Below are 12382 nucleotides of genomic sequence, written 5' to 3'. Positions count from 1 at the left end.
AGCTATAAAAATTTGTATTTGTCTTCTGTGTCAGAAATAAACAATATACGCATATAATTGTTTTTGGAAATTTAAACTCTAACGGGGTGGAATATGGATGAAATATTTCGTGAAGATAATTCATTATGAAAGCATTTTCAAGCTAAAATATGAAAAAAGGCATATTTCACTCTTTCTGGAAATTCAGCCCCTAAGGGGATGAAATAGGGCCATTTCACTGACTCACCCAGTCCAAACCGCAAAGGATACAAACTTGAAATTTGAGCGGGTGTGGATTTTATGCTGTAGACATCATTTAAGAAGAGTGACGCGGGCGAAATAGGAGATGAAATGCTTTTGGAATATATGTCCCTATTAATGCAACTTTGAAGCTAGAACTACAAAAACAAGTATCTGGTTTCTCAGTTAGAATTAAAACACAATACGTCCTTCAGCATATTTGGAAATTCAGTCACTAAGGAATAAAATAGGGTGTGAAATTGTTTTAAAAAGAAATAACTGGTAAAGAACTCGTAAAGCATTTTTAAAGCTACATGTATGAAAATTGATATTTGAATTCTCGGTTAGAAAACTATTTTTTCACCTGAAGATGGCCAGAAGACTCTGCTCCGAAATATCGTGGCAGGAAGTTACTGATATCCGGCAGTTCTCCCGTGTTTTTATGGAACAATCAGTATGCCAGGAAAGCTTTAAATATCACAAAAAAATACGTGTTTCAGTGTCTTTGGAATTCATCCCCCTAAGGGAATTAAATAGGCGATGAAAAGTCTTATGAAAGTATTTCACTATGAAAGCATTTTCAAAGTTAATCTATGAAAATTTGTAAGTATTTGGCTACCCTGTTAGAAATAAAAGTACGTGTTTTACTATTTTTGGAAAATCGGTCTAACGGGGTGAAATGGGGGCTAAAATATTTTAAGAAATTAGGCCTATTTAGTTATACTACAAAAATATGAAGCTAAATATCTGAAAATTTGCATTTCGTTACTCTCTTAGATATAAAGAAATATGTGTTTGAGGATAAAAGTTTCTATGGATATATCATCACAAGAACGCAAAAGGCAAGATTAACTAAAACCTTGGTTTCCACCCACGAGAATCGCTTTTTGATCGGAGGTACGTTCGGAAAAGACCATGAGTCTATGGTGTTAATTAACGTGGAAAGTTGAGGTGTTGCAGTTTGTGAATAACTCAATTAAAGGAAAATGGAAAAAGAAGAATATGTGCAGCCCGTACAATATAAGCAAGAGAAGCAGCGGACACTAAGCTAATGTAGGATAAAGAGAAACCGTGCAGTAGATCCTACTTAGTTTCCAGAACCCATTACGGTCGCTGTCCGTCTTGCTGTCTTCCCTCGTTTGTACGTGAACGTGGGAGTATATTTATACAAATCGTTACGTTATGTATCTGTACCAGGAAAAGAGCATTCACAAGGCACCACTGGTAAAACGTCGTTTCTACACTATTGATCAAAATCAGATTTTGCCAAGTAATCCAATTCTTAATACAGTTCAGCTCCATCAAGGAAAAGTTTAAGAAAGAAAAGATTTAACTATTATGTTGATCTTTGTAGCCAATAGGACGTGGTTGTGATGTGAAAAGAAAGTGGCTAAATGTTACCTTAACCTTCTAAAATTTTGCTCAATTTATGAAAATCATCATCATCATCATCAAACAAAATGTTTACTAACTGACGTTAGGTTTCGTACGTTTTGACACTGCTACTGCAACATCAGTTTTATTCTGTTTATTCCTCAGGTCTGCGTTATGTAGCGCTAAAGACTTCTCGACTGGAATGTTTATTGAAGCGTAAATCCTACACATTCTTAGCAGTAACAACAGCAAGCAATTAAATACAATACGTAGCTGTTACATTAAAAGTTTACATTCCGGCAGACGTTGCAGAGAAACGATAAAATCTGGAGCCACATTAAAATAAATTACACAGGAAACGTTGGCGCAGTTTGTACACGAGATAATAATTTTCCAATCTCTTGACTTTTACCAGCATCAGATATATGCGCATCTTTATGTATCCTTGCTGTTCTGAGCAGTAATTAAAATTACTGCATGCGCGTCACTGGGATTTCAGTGCAAAATATGACTGTTAGAATCTCTTAGTATACTTTTTTCGCATTCTTTTCTTCAGGCTTGGACAAAAAGAAGAGAGGTTCATTAGAGACGGAGCACTTAACCGAGGATACTGGCCGTGGTGAAGGTAGGGTCAGGTTTGAGTCCGTCGCAGTTTTGATGTCTCCTTGAAATGACCTGTCTCAAACACAAGGCCACCTACGACATATCTCTGCCTCTCTGAAAGTCACTTTCTCCGCACCGATGTGTGTCGCAGGGTCACTAGCTTCTTGGAGAGCCCATTTCGTGGCAAGGATTTATAGATTATTTTATGTTTACTGTAATCGTCAAAGATCGAATGATAACAAGGGATCTATACATTTTCGACTGTTTCAGAAGGAATGTGCTTTGTTCTATATAATCTAAATCTTAGCGTCCTCTAGGTTCCACATGAACATACACTTTCGGTTACCATGTAAAAAGAGAAAATATACACTTGCGAGAAATATGTTAAACAACCGTTACTTCACGTTGCAGCTTAAAAACTACAAGAGAATTGTACAGTGCACAACACAGAAAACAACCTAGTAATACTTCATTCAGTAATTAAAGCATACTTTATGGACATTTTTGAAGAGATATAAATTTATGCCCATTTAATGGAAGTTCAAATGGCTCTGAGCACTATGGGACTTAACATCTGTGGTCATCAGTCCCCTAGAACTTAGAACTACTTAATCCTAACTAACCTAAGGACATCACACACATCCATGCCCGAGGCAGGATTCGAACCTGCGACCGTAGCGGTCGCGCGGTTCCAAACTGAAGCGCCTAGGACCGCTCGGCCGCACCGGCCGGCTTAATGGAAGTCCAAAAGGAAATACTCAATGAGTAATGCACACTAAAACACCCAGTTTATTGACCACCTGCCTCCTCATTATTGATAACTTCTTGAAGTTACTAAGAAAATTTGCAACTGTATCTAGATGGTACATAAATGTTTCTAAACAGTCTACGACACATCTGAGCGATTCTGACATCCAATCTATGCTAAGATCCAAGCTACGCCAACAAGATTTGCAGTTCATCGTAATTAAAGTTCTGTACACTGGGTGTATAATTCGGACTTGTCTTGGATGCCCCTTCCTCTGCAGCGATGTTGTATTTTTATTAAAAAACTGAAGACTCTATTTAAACAACATGCAAATTCGAATATATCATAAATCTGCATAATTTTTGTCGTGGAATGAGTCATACAGTCTTTTATTCACATGACATCACTAGATGAACAAGTTTTTAAATCCACCAGTCTTATACTTAGATCTTTTAGATATTACTTCTCCACTGTAAGTTTTATAACCTTCTGCACATAACCATATGGAAGCGTTGACTTTTTCAGTCACATACAAGTAGACAATTATCGTTACAGCGTGGAAGCACTGTAGCAGCTACGTTTGAGAAGGCCGCACGCAGTCTCTCTTGGTTGCTGTTGGAGCTAGGAACATAGGGCACCGAGCGAGGTGGCGCGGTGGGTTAGCACACTGGACTCGCTTTCGGGAGGACGACGGTTGACATCGTGATTTAGGTTTTCTGTGATTTCCCTAATAGGGAAATAAGTTTATGGTTTCTCCCAGGCCAGCGAAAATTTGTATAGCCACTCGAATATCTGTGTTACTGTAGCTATGTTACACTATATTAAGCAAGGTCTGATCAATGAACCCGATTTGCTGATCACTCGATTAATTCCTGTTGCAAAAATGTTAATTGGGCTGAAATTAATGTTTAGCTAATTTCACTATTCATATGTGTGTTGTTCCTACTTTACGTACAAATACATGCAAGAAACAATTCCATCTGGGTGAAGCACACCACTTCTGTACCTTGAACTATTGGAAATTGGTACAAACTTTGCACGAAGGTAGATAAATGGACAATGTTGCAACGAAATTTTGTTGTGCAATGATCTTTATCCGTTTTCGAGATACGATGGTTTAAAGTCGAATTAAATGTACCATGTGAAATTCATTCCTACGTGAACTGAATCAGTTTAAACTGATTAAAGTAAATAAAAAAGGAATTTTTACGATAAAATTCAAAACTCTCTTTCAAAAATCTAGCTTCAGTAGTGTTTTAAGCGCAAAACACTCGTTTTTCTTGTGTTTTTTATGCGCGTCACTTACGTTTCAGACTTGTGCGAATCTTTTCAAATTTAGCAAAAGGGTACACACGTAAATATAATTGGTCGTCCTTGTGAGAGCTTTATTCGTTGTCACGACATAAGGAACATAGATCGAAAGACAATGGAAATCTATACTGGATCAGTCGTCGCCCAAGTCAACAAGTCTCTTCATTGGTTGTCAAGTTATGGGGTCCTCGTGTCAAAATTATGTAGAATAAAAATTGGGAAACAGAATGAAAAATGCACAGAAAAAGGCAAGTATGTCCTGGGCAGAGTTAGGGATGTAAAAGAAAGAAACTAGCTTCTCAGCTTATTTCGCAGCTCCAAAGACATTTAAATCAAAATATTTTGACATATTCGTTTTTTTTATGAGTTAACTCTATTTCCCCAGTGCAGTGTGCTCTCTTAGCTGTAAGGTGTTGGCACACTTGCGTCTTGCTATTTATAGTCTATTGTTCCTGATCCTGCGCCCAAAATCAGGAAGATTCGTTAGCCATACCAACAACATACAATGTCATGTCTGAAGAGCATACGTGTGATAGCTAAAAAGTTTTTCCGGGAGGATAAAATTTACGGAGATGGATTTGTTCCTGGGGGAATGACATCATATATCATCTTACTTTACTTAACACGATGCGTTATATTATATGATACGGATACTAATACTAACAAGGAAAAATATGTTTTGATTTAAATGTTTTTGAAGCTGGCAGGTAACTCGAAAAGCTAGTTCTCTTCTGTTACATCCCTAACTCTGCCCGGTTCATATTCCCCCTCTTTGTGATATGATAGGAGCGTTTTCCATTTGGCCCATATGCAGTAAAACGTGCTAAAGACGGAATCGCCTGTGACTAAAATAATTTTCCAAATTGGACAAGTTTCCGGATTACACTAAACTCAATGGGCTACGTAAAATTTGTCGGGTATTATGCACAAAAGTACAGTAAAAATTTTTAATTATGCGTATATCATATTTACGTACCGTCACTCCAGCACAGTAGATGTTCATTTACTGCATATTGGACAATAGAACACTGGACTATTACACTAACTGATGAAGAACACGGCATTTCTATATTTTTATTCGAACTTAAAATTCGTTTGTTGTTGTTGCACATACATATTATTCTCATGTTTATTTGCATTTCATTTCACATTTTTCGCCACATATCAAGCAGGGAAACTTGTTTTTATTTCATGTTCAAAATTTTTTTTTCTAGGCGATTTTTTGGACCTTACAATAGTTCCAAAAAGTTGGGAGAAATTGTGCGTGTGTTACAAATTGTTATCCGTAACATCGTTTAAGCATGCAATGGCTTCTTCAGGCCTATTAATTTTTCTAGGGGCATAATTTTGCTCCTAGTCTTCTTACTTTGTTTATTCTTCATCATCCTCTGTGTTGCGGATTTCTGGTAAATCCGTTGCTGAACTGAAAGTGGAGTGAGTTGACAGAAAGTCATCACTTCGAATGTAATTCTCTGCACTATATGAAATGTTTCGCATTTCCATTATATCAGCAATTGGTGCTGCATTTTCTTGAACTTCGATGGCCACAGAAGCGACTAGTTCTTGAGCCCCAAACCCAGCTTTGCTGAAGCACTTGGTGACAGTTTCGTGTTTTATTTCCTTTACTGACAAGCCAATCCAATTTACTGCATCCAGGACAGAAACTGACCGTGCAAGAGCAAAAGCGCTTTCGTCTTCTTCAACACTAAGACATTGCATCAGTAATCGCCTATAATGACACTTGAATGTGTAAATAATCCTATGGTCCCTGGGTTGTGTGAGGCTGATTGAACCTGGAGGAAACCACACCAATATCTCATTTGATAACGTTACTTTGCATTGTCTAGGGAAAGGAGAACTTGACGATTTCCTTTTTTCATTTTGGCATTGAAAGAGCCCAGCCATTCTTCCATAAGGCCACTCACCATCGACGACTTTTTAATGCTTCGCCATGTGACTGGAAGTTTAATGACGTCTATGTTTTCGAAACAACGTGGTTTTGCCGTCTTTCCAATCACCAGTGGCTTCTCCATTTCACCTAACATGTTTCCACACAGCAGTACAGTGTGTCTTTCCTTGGACATTATTCCAACGGTGCACTTTTCACGTCGAATTGCTAGCGATTTTTGAAGGCAGTGAGCGATAAAACAGTCCCGTTTCATCGGCACTGAACACGTCTTTCGGGTCATAATTCACAATTAAGTTGGACACCGTTGTCTTCCTTTCTGTTGCTACGCTTTCCTGCACATCCTTGGCTTCCCCACATACTTCATTCCACACGATGTTATGCCTAGCTTTTAAACTGTCCGGCCATCTTGTGAATGCCTTAAACTCCATAATTCCAGGCTCTTTAGCGGCTTTCAGAGCCTCACTCTGGGCCAGATAAAGGTAAGTTTTTTGCCGCGCACTTACGAACCATTCCCACACTTTTTCGTTAATTTCTTCTTTTCCGGTCTTCTTCGCCTTCCTTTTCATCCCCTGTTTCCCTTTCATCCATTCTTACCGAATCTTATAGTTGTTTCTTAAAGTCTCATAAATTTGTGTTTTAACGCATTTGAAACGCAACATAATTTCGGGCACAGAGAGTTTGTCTTTCTCACTCGCCTCGATTACATTAATTTTTTCGTTAGGTGTTAACGACACATATCGTTTGTATGTCTTAAAGTGCTATTAGTCAACTGAAACTGGCAGAAAATAATAACCTTGCCCGGTAAAACCATTGTTTAACCGAACAATACCGACATCTTTCGCTGCGCATATTGCAGCATCTACTTCCCTAGAAATCACTGTAATCTATGTCGCTCGCAATTTGATGTGCATAGCGTAGTAGGTCACTAACATGCACATCCTGTAAACTGTATCGACCATCCATGAAACGCGCGAACACCAATTTTTGTAACAAGTGCACCCTCTTCTCATCGAATACCTGTAGTTTCTCTTAAGCACTACACGGTTTTATTGATTTGGACTTATTCATTGATTTGAAATTTGTTCATAATTTTTTTCTTTACTGTGCTGCGGATGATCTTCCATGTAGGTAATTACGTTTAGCATCGGCTAGCCGCGCGGTCTAACGAGCTGCTTCCAGAGTGGGAAGGCTTGACTGTTCACGGCAGGAACCCGACCGGCGGATTAATGTCGAGGTTCGTTGTGCCGGCCAGCCTATGGATGGTTTTTAAGGCGGTTTTGCATCTACCTCGGCAAATGCGGACTGGTTCCCCTTACTCGGCCTTAGTTCTACTATTCCGGCGATTGCTATGCAAACACTGTCTCCACGTATACGTACGCCATAATTATTCTCCCACGCAAACATTTAGGGTTACACTCGTCTGGGATGAGACATTCTTGAGGGAGAGTACTGGGGGCGGAACCTCTCAATAACCCTGGGTTCGGTGTGTGGCGGTGGTGGGTTGGCTGAACTGCTGTGGCCTGTTGCAGGGTTGTGAACCACTGAGGGCTGCAGCTGGACGAAGTCTCTCCGTCGTTTCTAGATCCCCGGTTTAAACGCTCAATACAATACACTCTTCTTGGACAATGGTTGTCCTTTACTCTGCTTTCCCTAGAGGCGGGATTTGTGGCTCCCTGACTGACAAGGGTGGAACTACACGGCTCGACACCCGTTGCAATATCACTTTCACTTGTTAACCGGGCTGTTCCGTTCGCGTCTGTATGACCTGAAATGGGTGTACATCACTAACATGGGGAATGTATAAAAAATTTGTGGGATAAGGGTACTGGACGGAACATATTTCGAGCAACCATGTCCCTAGAAACATTCTCTAAATTCCAGAATGAGATTTTCACTCTGCAGCGGAGTGTGCGCTGATATGAAACTTCCTGGCAGATTAAAACCGTGTGCCCGACCGAGACTCGAACTCGGGACCTTTGCCTTTCGCGGGCAAGTGCTCTACCAAGAGCACTTGCCCGCGAAAGGCAAAGGCAAGTGCTCTACCAAGAGCACTTGCCCGCGAAAGGCAAAGGTCCCGAGTTCGAGTCTCGGTCGGGCACACGGTTTTAATCTGCCAGGAAGTTTCATTCTCTAAATTATCGCACGTTTTGCGCTTTGATAAAAAATCGACGAGAGAGGAAAGGCGACGTACTGGTAAACTCGCCGCAGTTTGCAGTATCTGGGAGAAGTGGTTAGAAGTCCTTCCTAAACTGTATAATCCAGAGGAAAATGTGACCGTCGGCAAGCAGCTGGTAGCATTTAGAGGCCGCTGCCCATTCATGCATTACATCACAAGCAAACCGGCAAAATATGGGATCAAGATATAGACTCTATGTGACGGCAAATCTTCACATGTACTGAATGCCCCAATTTATAAAGGGAAGGAGAGTGAAGCGGCACCAGAAAACAATCAGAGAATGAGAGTGGTTGCTGATCTTACCTCTGATTTGCGAAGTCAGAATGTAGCATGTAAGAATTATTTTACTTCATACAATTTGGGACAGCTGCTCCTGAAAAATAAGGTGACAATATTAGGAGCCATACGTAAAAATAAGCCAGAGCTTCCACGCAATATGATCAACAAGGAGGTTCACAGATCTTCATTTTACTTCACAAATGACACTACGATGGTCAATTATATTCCTACGAGAAATAAGAATGTTATACTAATGAGCACTCTCCGTCAGGGTTGGGAAATAAGTGAAAGGCCTGATAAGAACCCAAAAATGATTTTAGATTATAATCCAACCAAAGGGAATGTAGACACACTGGATCAACTAACAGGTACATATACATGCCTTTTGCGACCTCGCTCTCTTGGGATTCCTTGTCAGACTTGCTTTTCCTGGTATGCAACAGGGTAGACAGAATGACTTGCCACTGAACGTACGTCAGGAAATGTGATTTCATTGTGATAGTGCACGACTTCACTTCTAACGTGCGTTTCGGAGACATCTCAACAGAGGTTATGTGAAAGATATACAGGCGGAATTGATCCAACCGCGTGACCATTGCAGCCGCCGAATTTAACTTCTATAGACTACTTCTTGTGACGTCGTATGCAAACTTTAATTTACGAGACTCCTGTAGGGACATAAGAAGATTTTCTGGCACGAATTCTGGCCGCTCCACTAGAAATGGTATAGACATCAGGTGGGATGGAGAGTGTGTACCAGAACATGCTTTGTAGGTAGAATGTAACAACGTTGATAGTTGTCGCATCGAGCTGCTTCTGCAATGCATCAGTACTGTTTTGTACGTACAGGATGCTAGGTTCTTTTCTGTTTTGGAGTAATATAAACAAGTAATGTTTAAATGTTAATACAAAAAATGTGCGTAAGTGATAAATAGATGTTTCCTTTCGAATAGTTATCTAATAGTTATACTGCGTCACATCTCATTTAATTCTTCAAACAGAAAAGGATGTGTTAAACATCTGAACAAAAACCGTCGTAAGATGAAAACGTTACGTTTCCATACATGGAATCCTGTTAAAAATATTATGTATTCACTCCCCTCTAAAGTTTGTACCGGATTTTAGAGCACGCTGTATACTGTAAGACCCGCCCACCGGATACGGCATTGCATTTTTGGCAACGAAGCATGTACTTAACACGAGACTTTTGTTGCATTAATTGGTATAGCTAAAATTTACAACGAAAATGTTTACAAAAATATATTCAGAAGTTACATGCATTACATGCATAATGGTTCACAAACAAAGCTTTTCAAAATCTTTTTTTAAAAAAAGAAATGCAGTAACAGCCACGATTTGATCTGTTTTGTGTGCACACTGACCTTTATAGGCATTTGTATGAACTCGTCGTAAATAGTCGTAGCAGAGATGGCTATATTGGTTACCATGACAATAGCTTGCCGACGTCGATATTCACGCTCCAGCCAGGCCCACCGCAGATGCCGGGTAGGAGTTGGAACGCTGGAGAGGCGGCGGCAGTCCGATGGCTTGGTAGCCGATCGCCGTGTTTCAGCTTTGACAAACAATAGTAGCGAATAAACGGACTGCTTCGGCCCACACTGGCCAGGAGAAACAGGTGAAGGGATCATTATCAAGGACGGTACACTACTGTCCAAAAACCTGTTGATAAAACTTTGACAAGTTCTTCCTTCAAAATTCACCTAGAAGATGTTATCTCACATAGAATTTATTTATAAGGCCATTCAGTGACTGTGTTATAGGGAACATCTCGTTTAATCTTAAATAGTAAGTGGAGATTTTGACGCCAGCAGTCGTCAAATTGCAAGTCAAGCATTGGTTACGTCAGTGAAACCGGACGGTAGGTAGACGGACTCTTTCGTCGCTTCCCCATCACAGTGCCTTTTTTTAATTCTCCTCATATTTTACAAATAAATATGTTATTACGCTGTAAGTTCATTTGTTTGCCGTGTCAGCAGAAATTTTTCGCCGTCCGCCGTGAGCCGAAGAGTAAGTAGGTTTAAGCTTAAACACAAACTGTAAATACAGTAAGTGGCGTTTGGTAACTGGTACCAAGTCCTTAACGATCAGAACTTCCCGGCTGGTGAGTATAGGTGCCAGAAACGGACTATGTGAAACAGGCATCTCAAACGCTTCGGTCCGGTATAGAGCCGCAGAATCACAGAAATTATGCGGCAGAGTGGAATGTCTTTTTTTAGGAGGAAGTTAGTCAGTTTAGAAAGAACACTCTGGCAATGAAAACTTGGCCCACAATGCATAGTCATTACTGCTATATAGACATAGCAGAGATGGGGTGATTTTGCCGCTGTTTTCGCCAAAGCTAGCTAGGAAATTCTGTTAAGTTGTCAGTAACCAATGTGTTTGTGAACACTGAATAGATTTTTAGGTGCCAAGGTCGCTAAAATCATTTGCCCATATGGATTACCGGTTTCGGCAACTCTCATTTGCCATCTTTGGATCAATGTTTACATTATTACACAATCTTCTCCTCCAGTACTGCCGAAGCCGGTAATTATATGAATAAATTATTTCAGCGATCTTCGCAGTTGAACACCTATCTGAAACATACAGAACGCTATTTTCGTCGTTTAGGTTCTCCACCGTGTCTGTTTACTGATTAAACAAAATGAAGCATTACTTATCCTGAAGTTAGTTATAATACTATTAAACCTTGTTAGACGTTTCTGTGAAGCTGGTGTATGGTTTTCTTTCTCCGATTGGGTGGGGGCGACTTTATGTGGTATTCTAACCGACTAGCACATTTGCAATATTATCAAGTAGAATTATTTGAGAAGGATAGAACGAAAATGGCGTCATCAACTTCCCAAAGCTGCGAGCCCCAACACATGTTGTTGGCAGAAGAGATGCAATTCTGATAAGCATTTATTTACGTATTTTAACGGAAATACTGTAGTAGAAGGAAGCTAGGATTCCTATAAACTTTATTCACAATAGCAAATGTGCACTGCCCTAACTCCGGAAACTTAAGAAATCACTGAATTCAGGCGTCTTTTCTAAGCCAGGGCGGAAAACTGCTTATCCCTCAGCGCTCGTTGGCTGTAGATAGCGGGCCTCTAAGGAGAGGTCGCCAACTCGCGGAAACGATAAGGGCCGTGGGAAAACGGCTACCCTCACGATTGCATAGAAACGTGACGTGACCCTCCCTGGCTTGCGGCGTGCTTATTAATTGGTTTGATTGGGAGGCAAATTGCGCGCCGCGCACAGGATCTGTCGAAAGAGTACTCCACGGATCCGTTCGGTGTGGCTCGCACGACTTAGCGACTTGCGAAACGATCAAGGATCACAAAAGTGTTCGTCTAACCCGTTTAACTGACGACGTTTGATGAAGTCTTACAAAATTCAGTGAAATTTAATCTAGTCAGACTGAAGCATGTAATCTGTTTTGAAAACAAATTTTTATTTTCAATTTTCTCGATTACATTTCACGTGATTTTGGTCATCATTATCTTGATACGACGTTAACTCATCAAATGGTAATATACGATCTAACGTTTACGTTGTACGCATCCGTACGTGGGGTCAACAGGAAGAGCAAACGCTGGCAGATTGTATTCATCATCGTTACGTGGTCCCAGCATTTAGGGTGATGGTATAGGAAGCTCTTACATGCATGAGACGGACACTTCTGGTTCAAAAAATCGGTAATTTACTCAGTAGCTGTTGTACTAATAGATGATTCTAATGTCTACGTTTATACAGTGTC

This window comes from Schistocerca americana, chromosome 4 (assembly GCF_021461395.2).
Source record: "Schistocerca americana isolate TAMUIC-IGC-003095 chromosome 4, iqSchAmer2.1, whole genome shotgun sequence".
Classification (NCBI taxonomy): domain Eukaryota; kingdom Metazoa; phylum Arthropoda; class Insecta; order Orthoptera; family Acrididae; genus Schistocerca; species Schistocerca americana.
Note: the sequence above shows the minus strand (reverse complement) of the source record.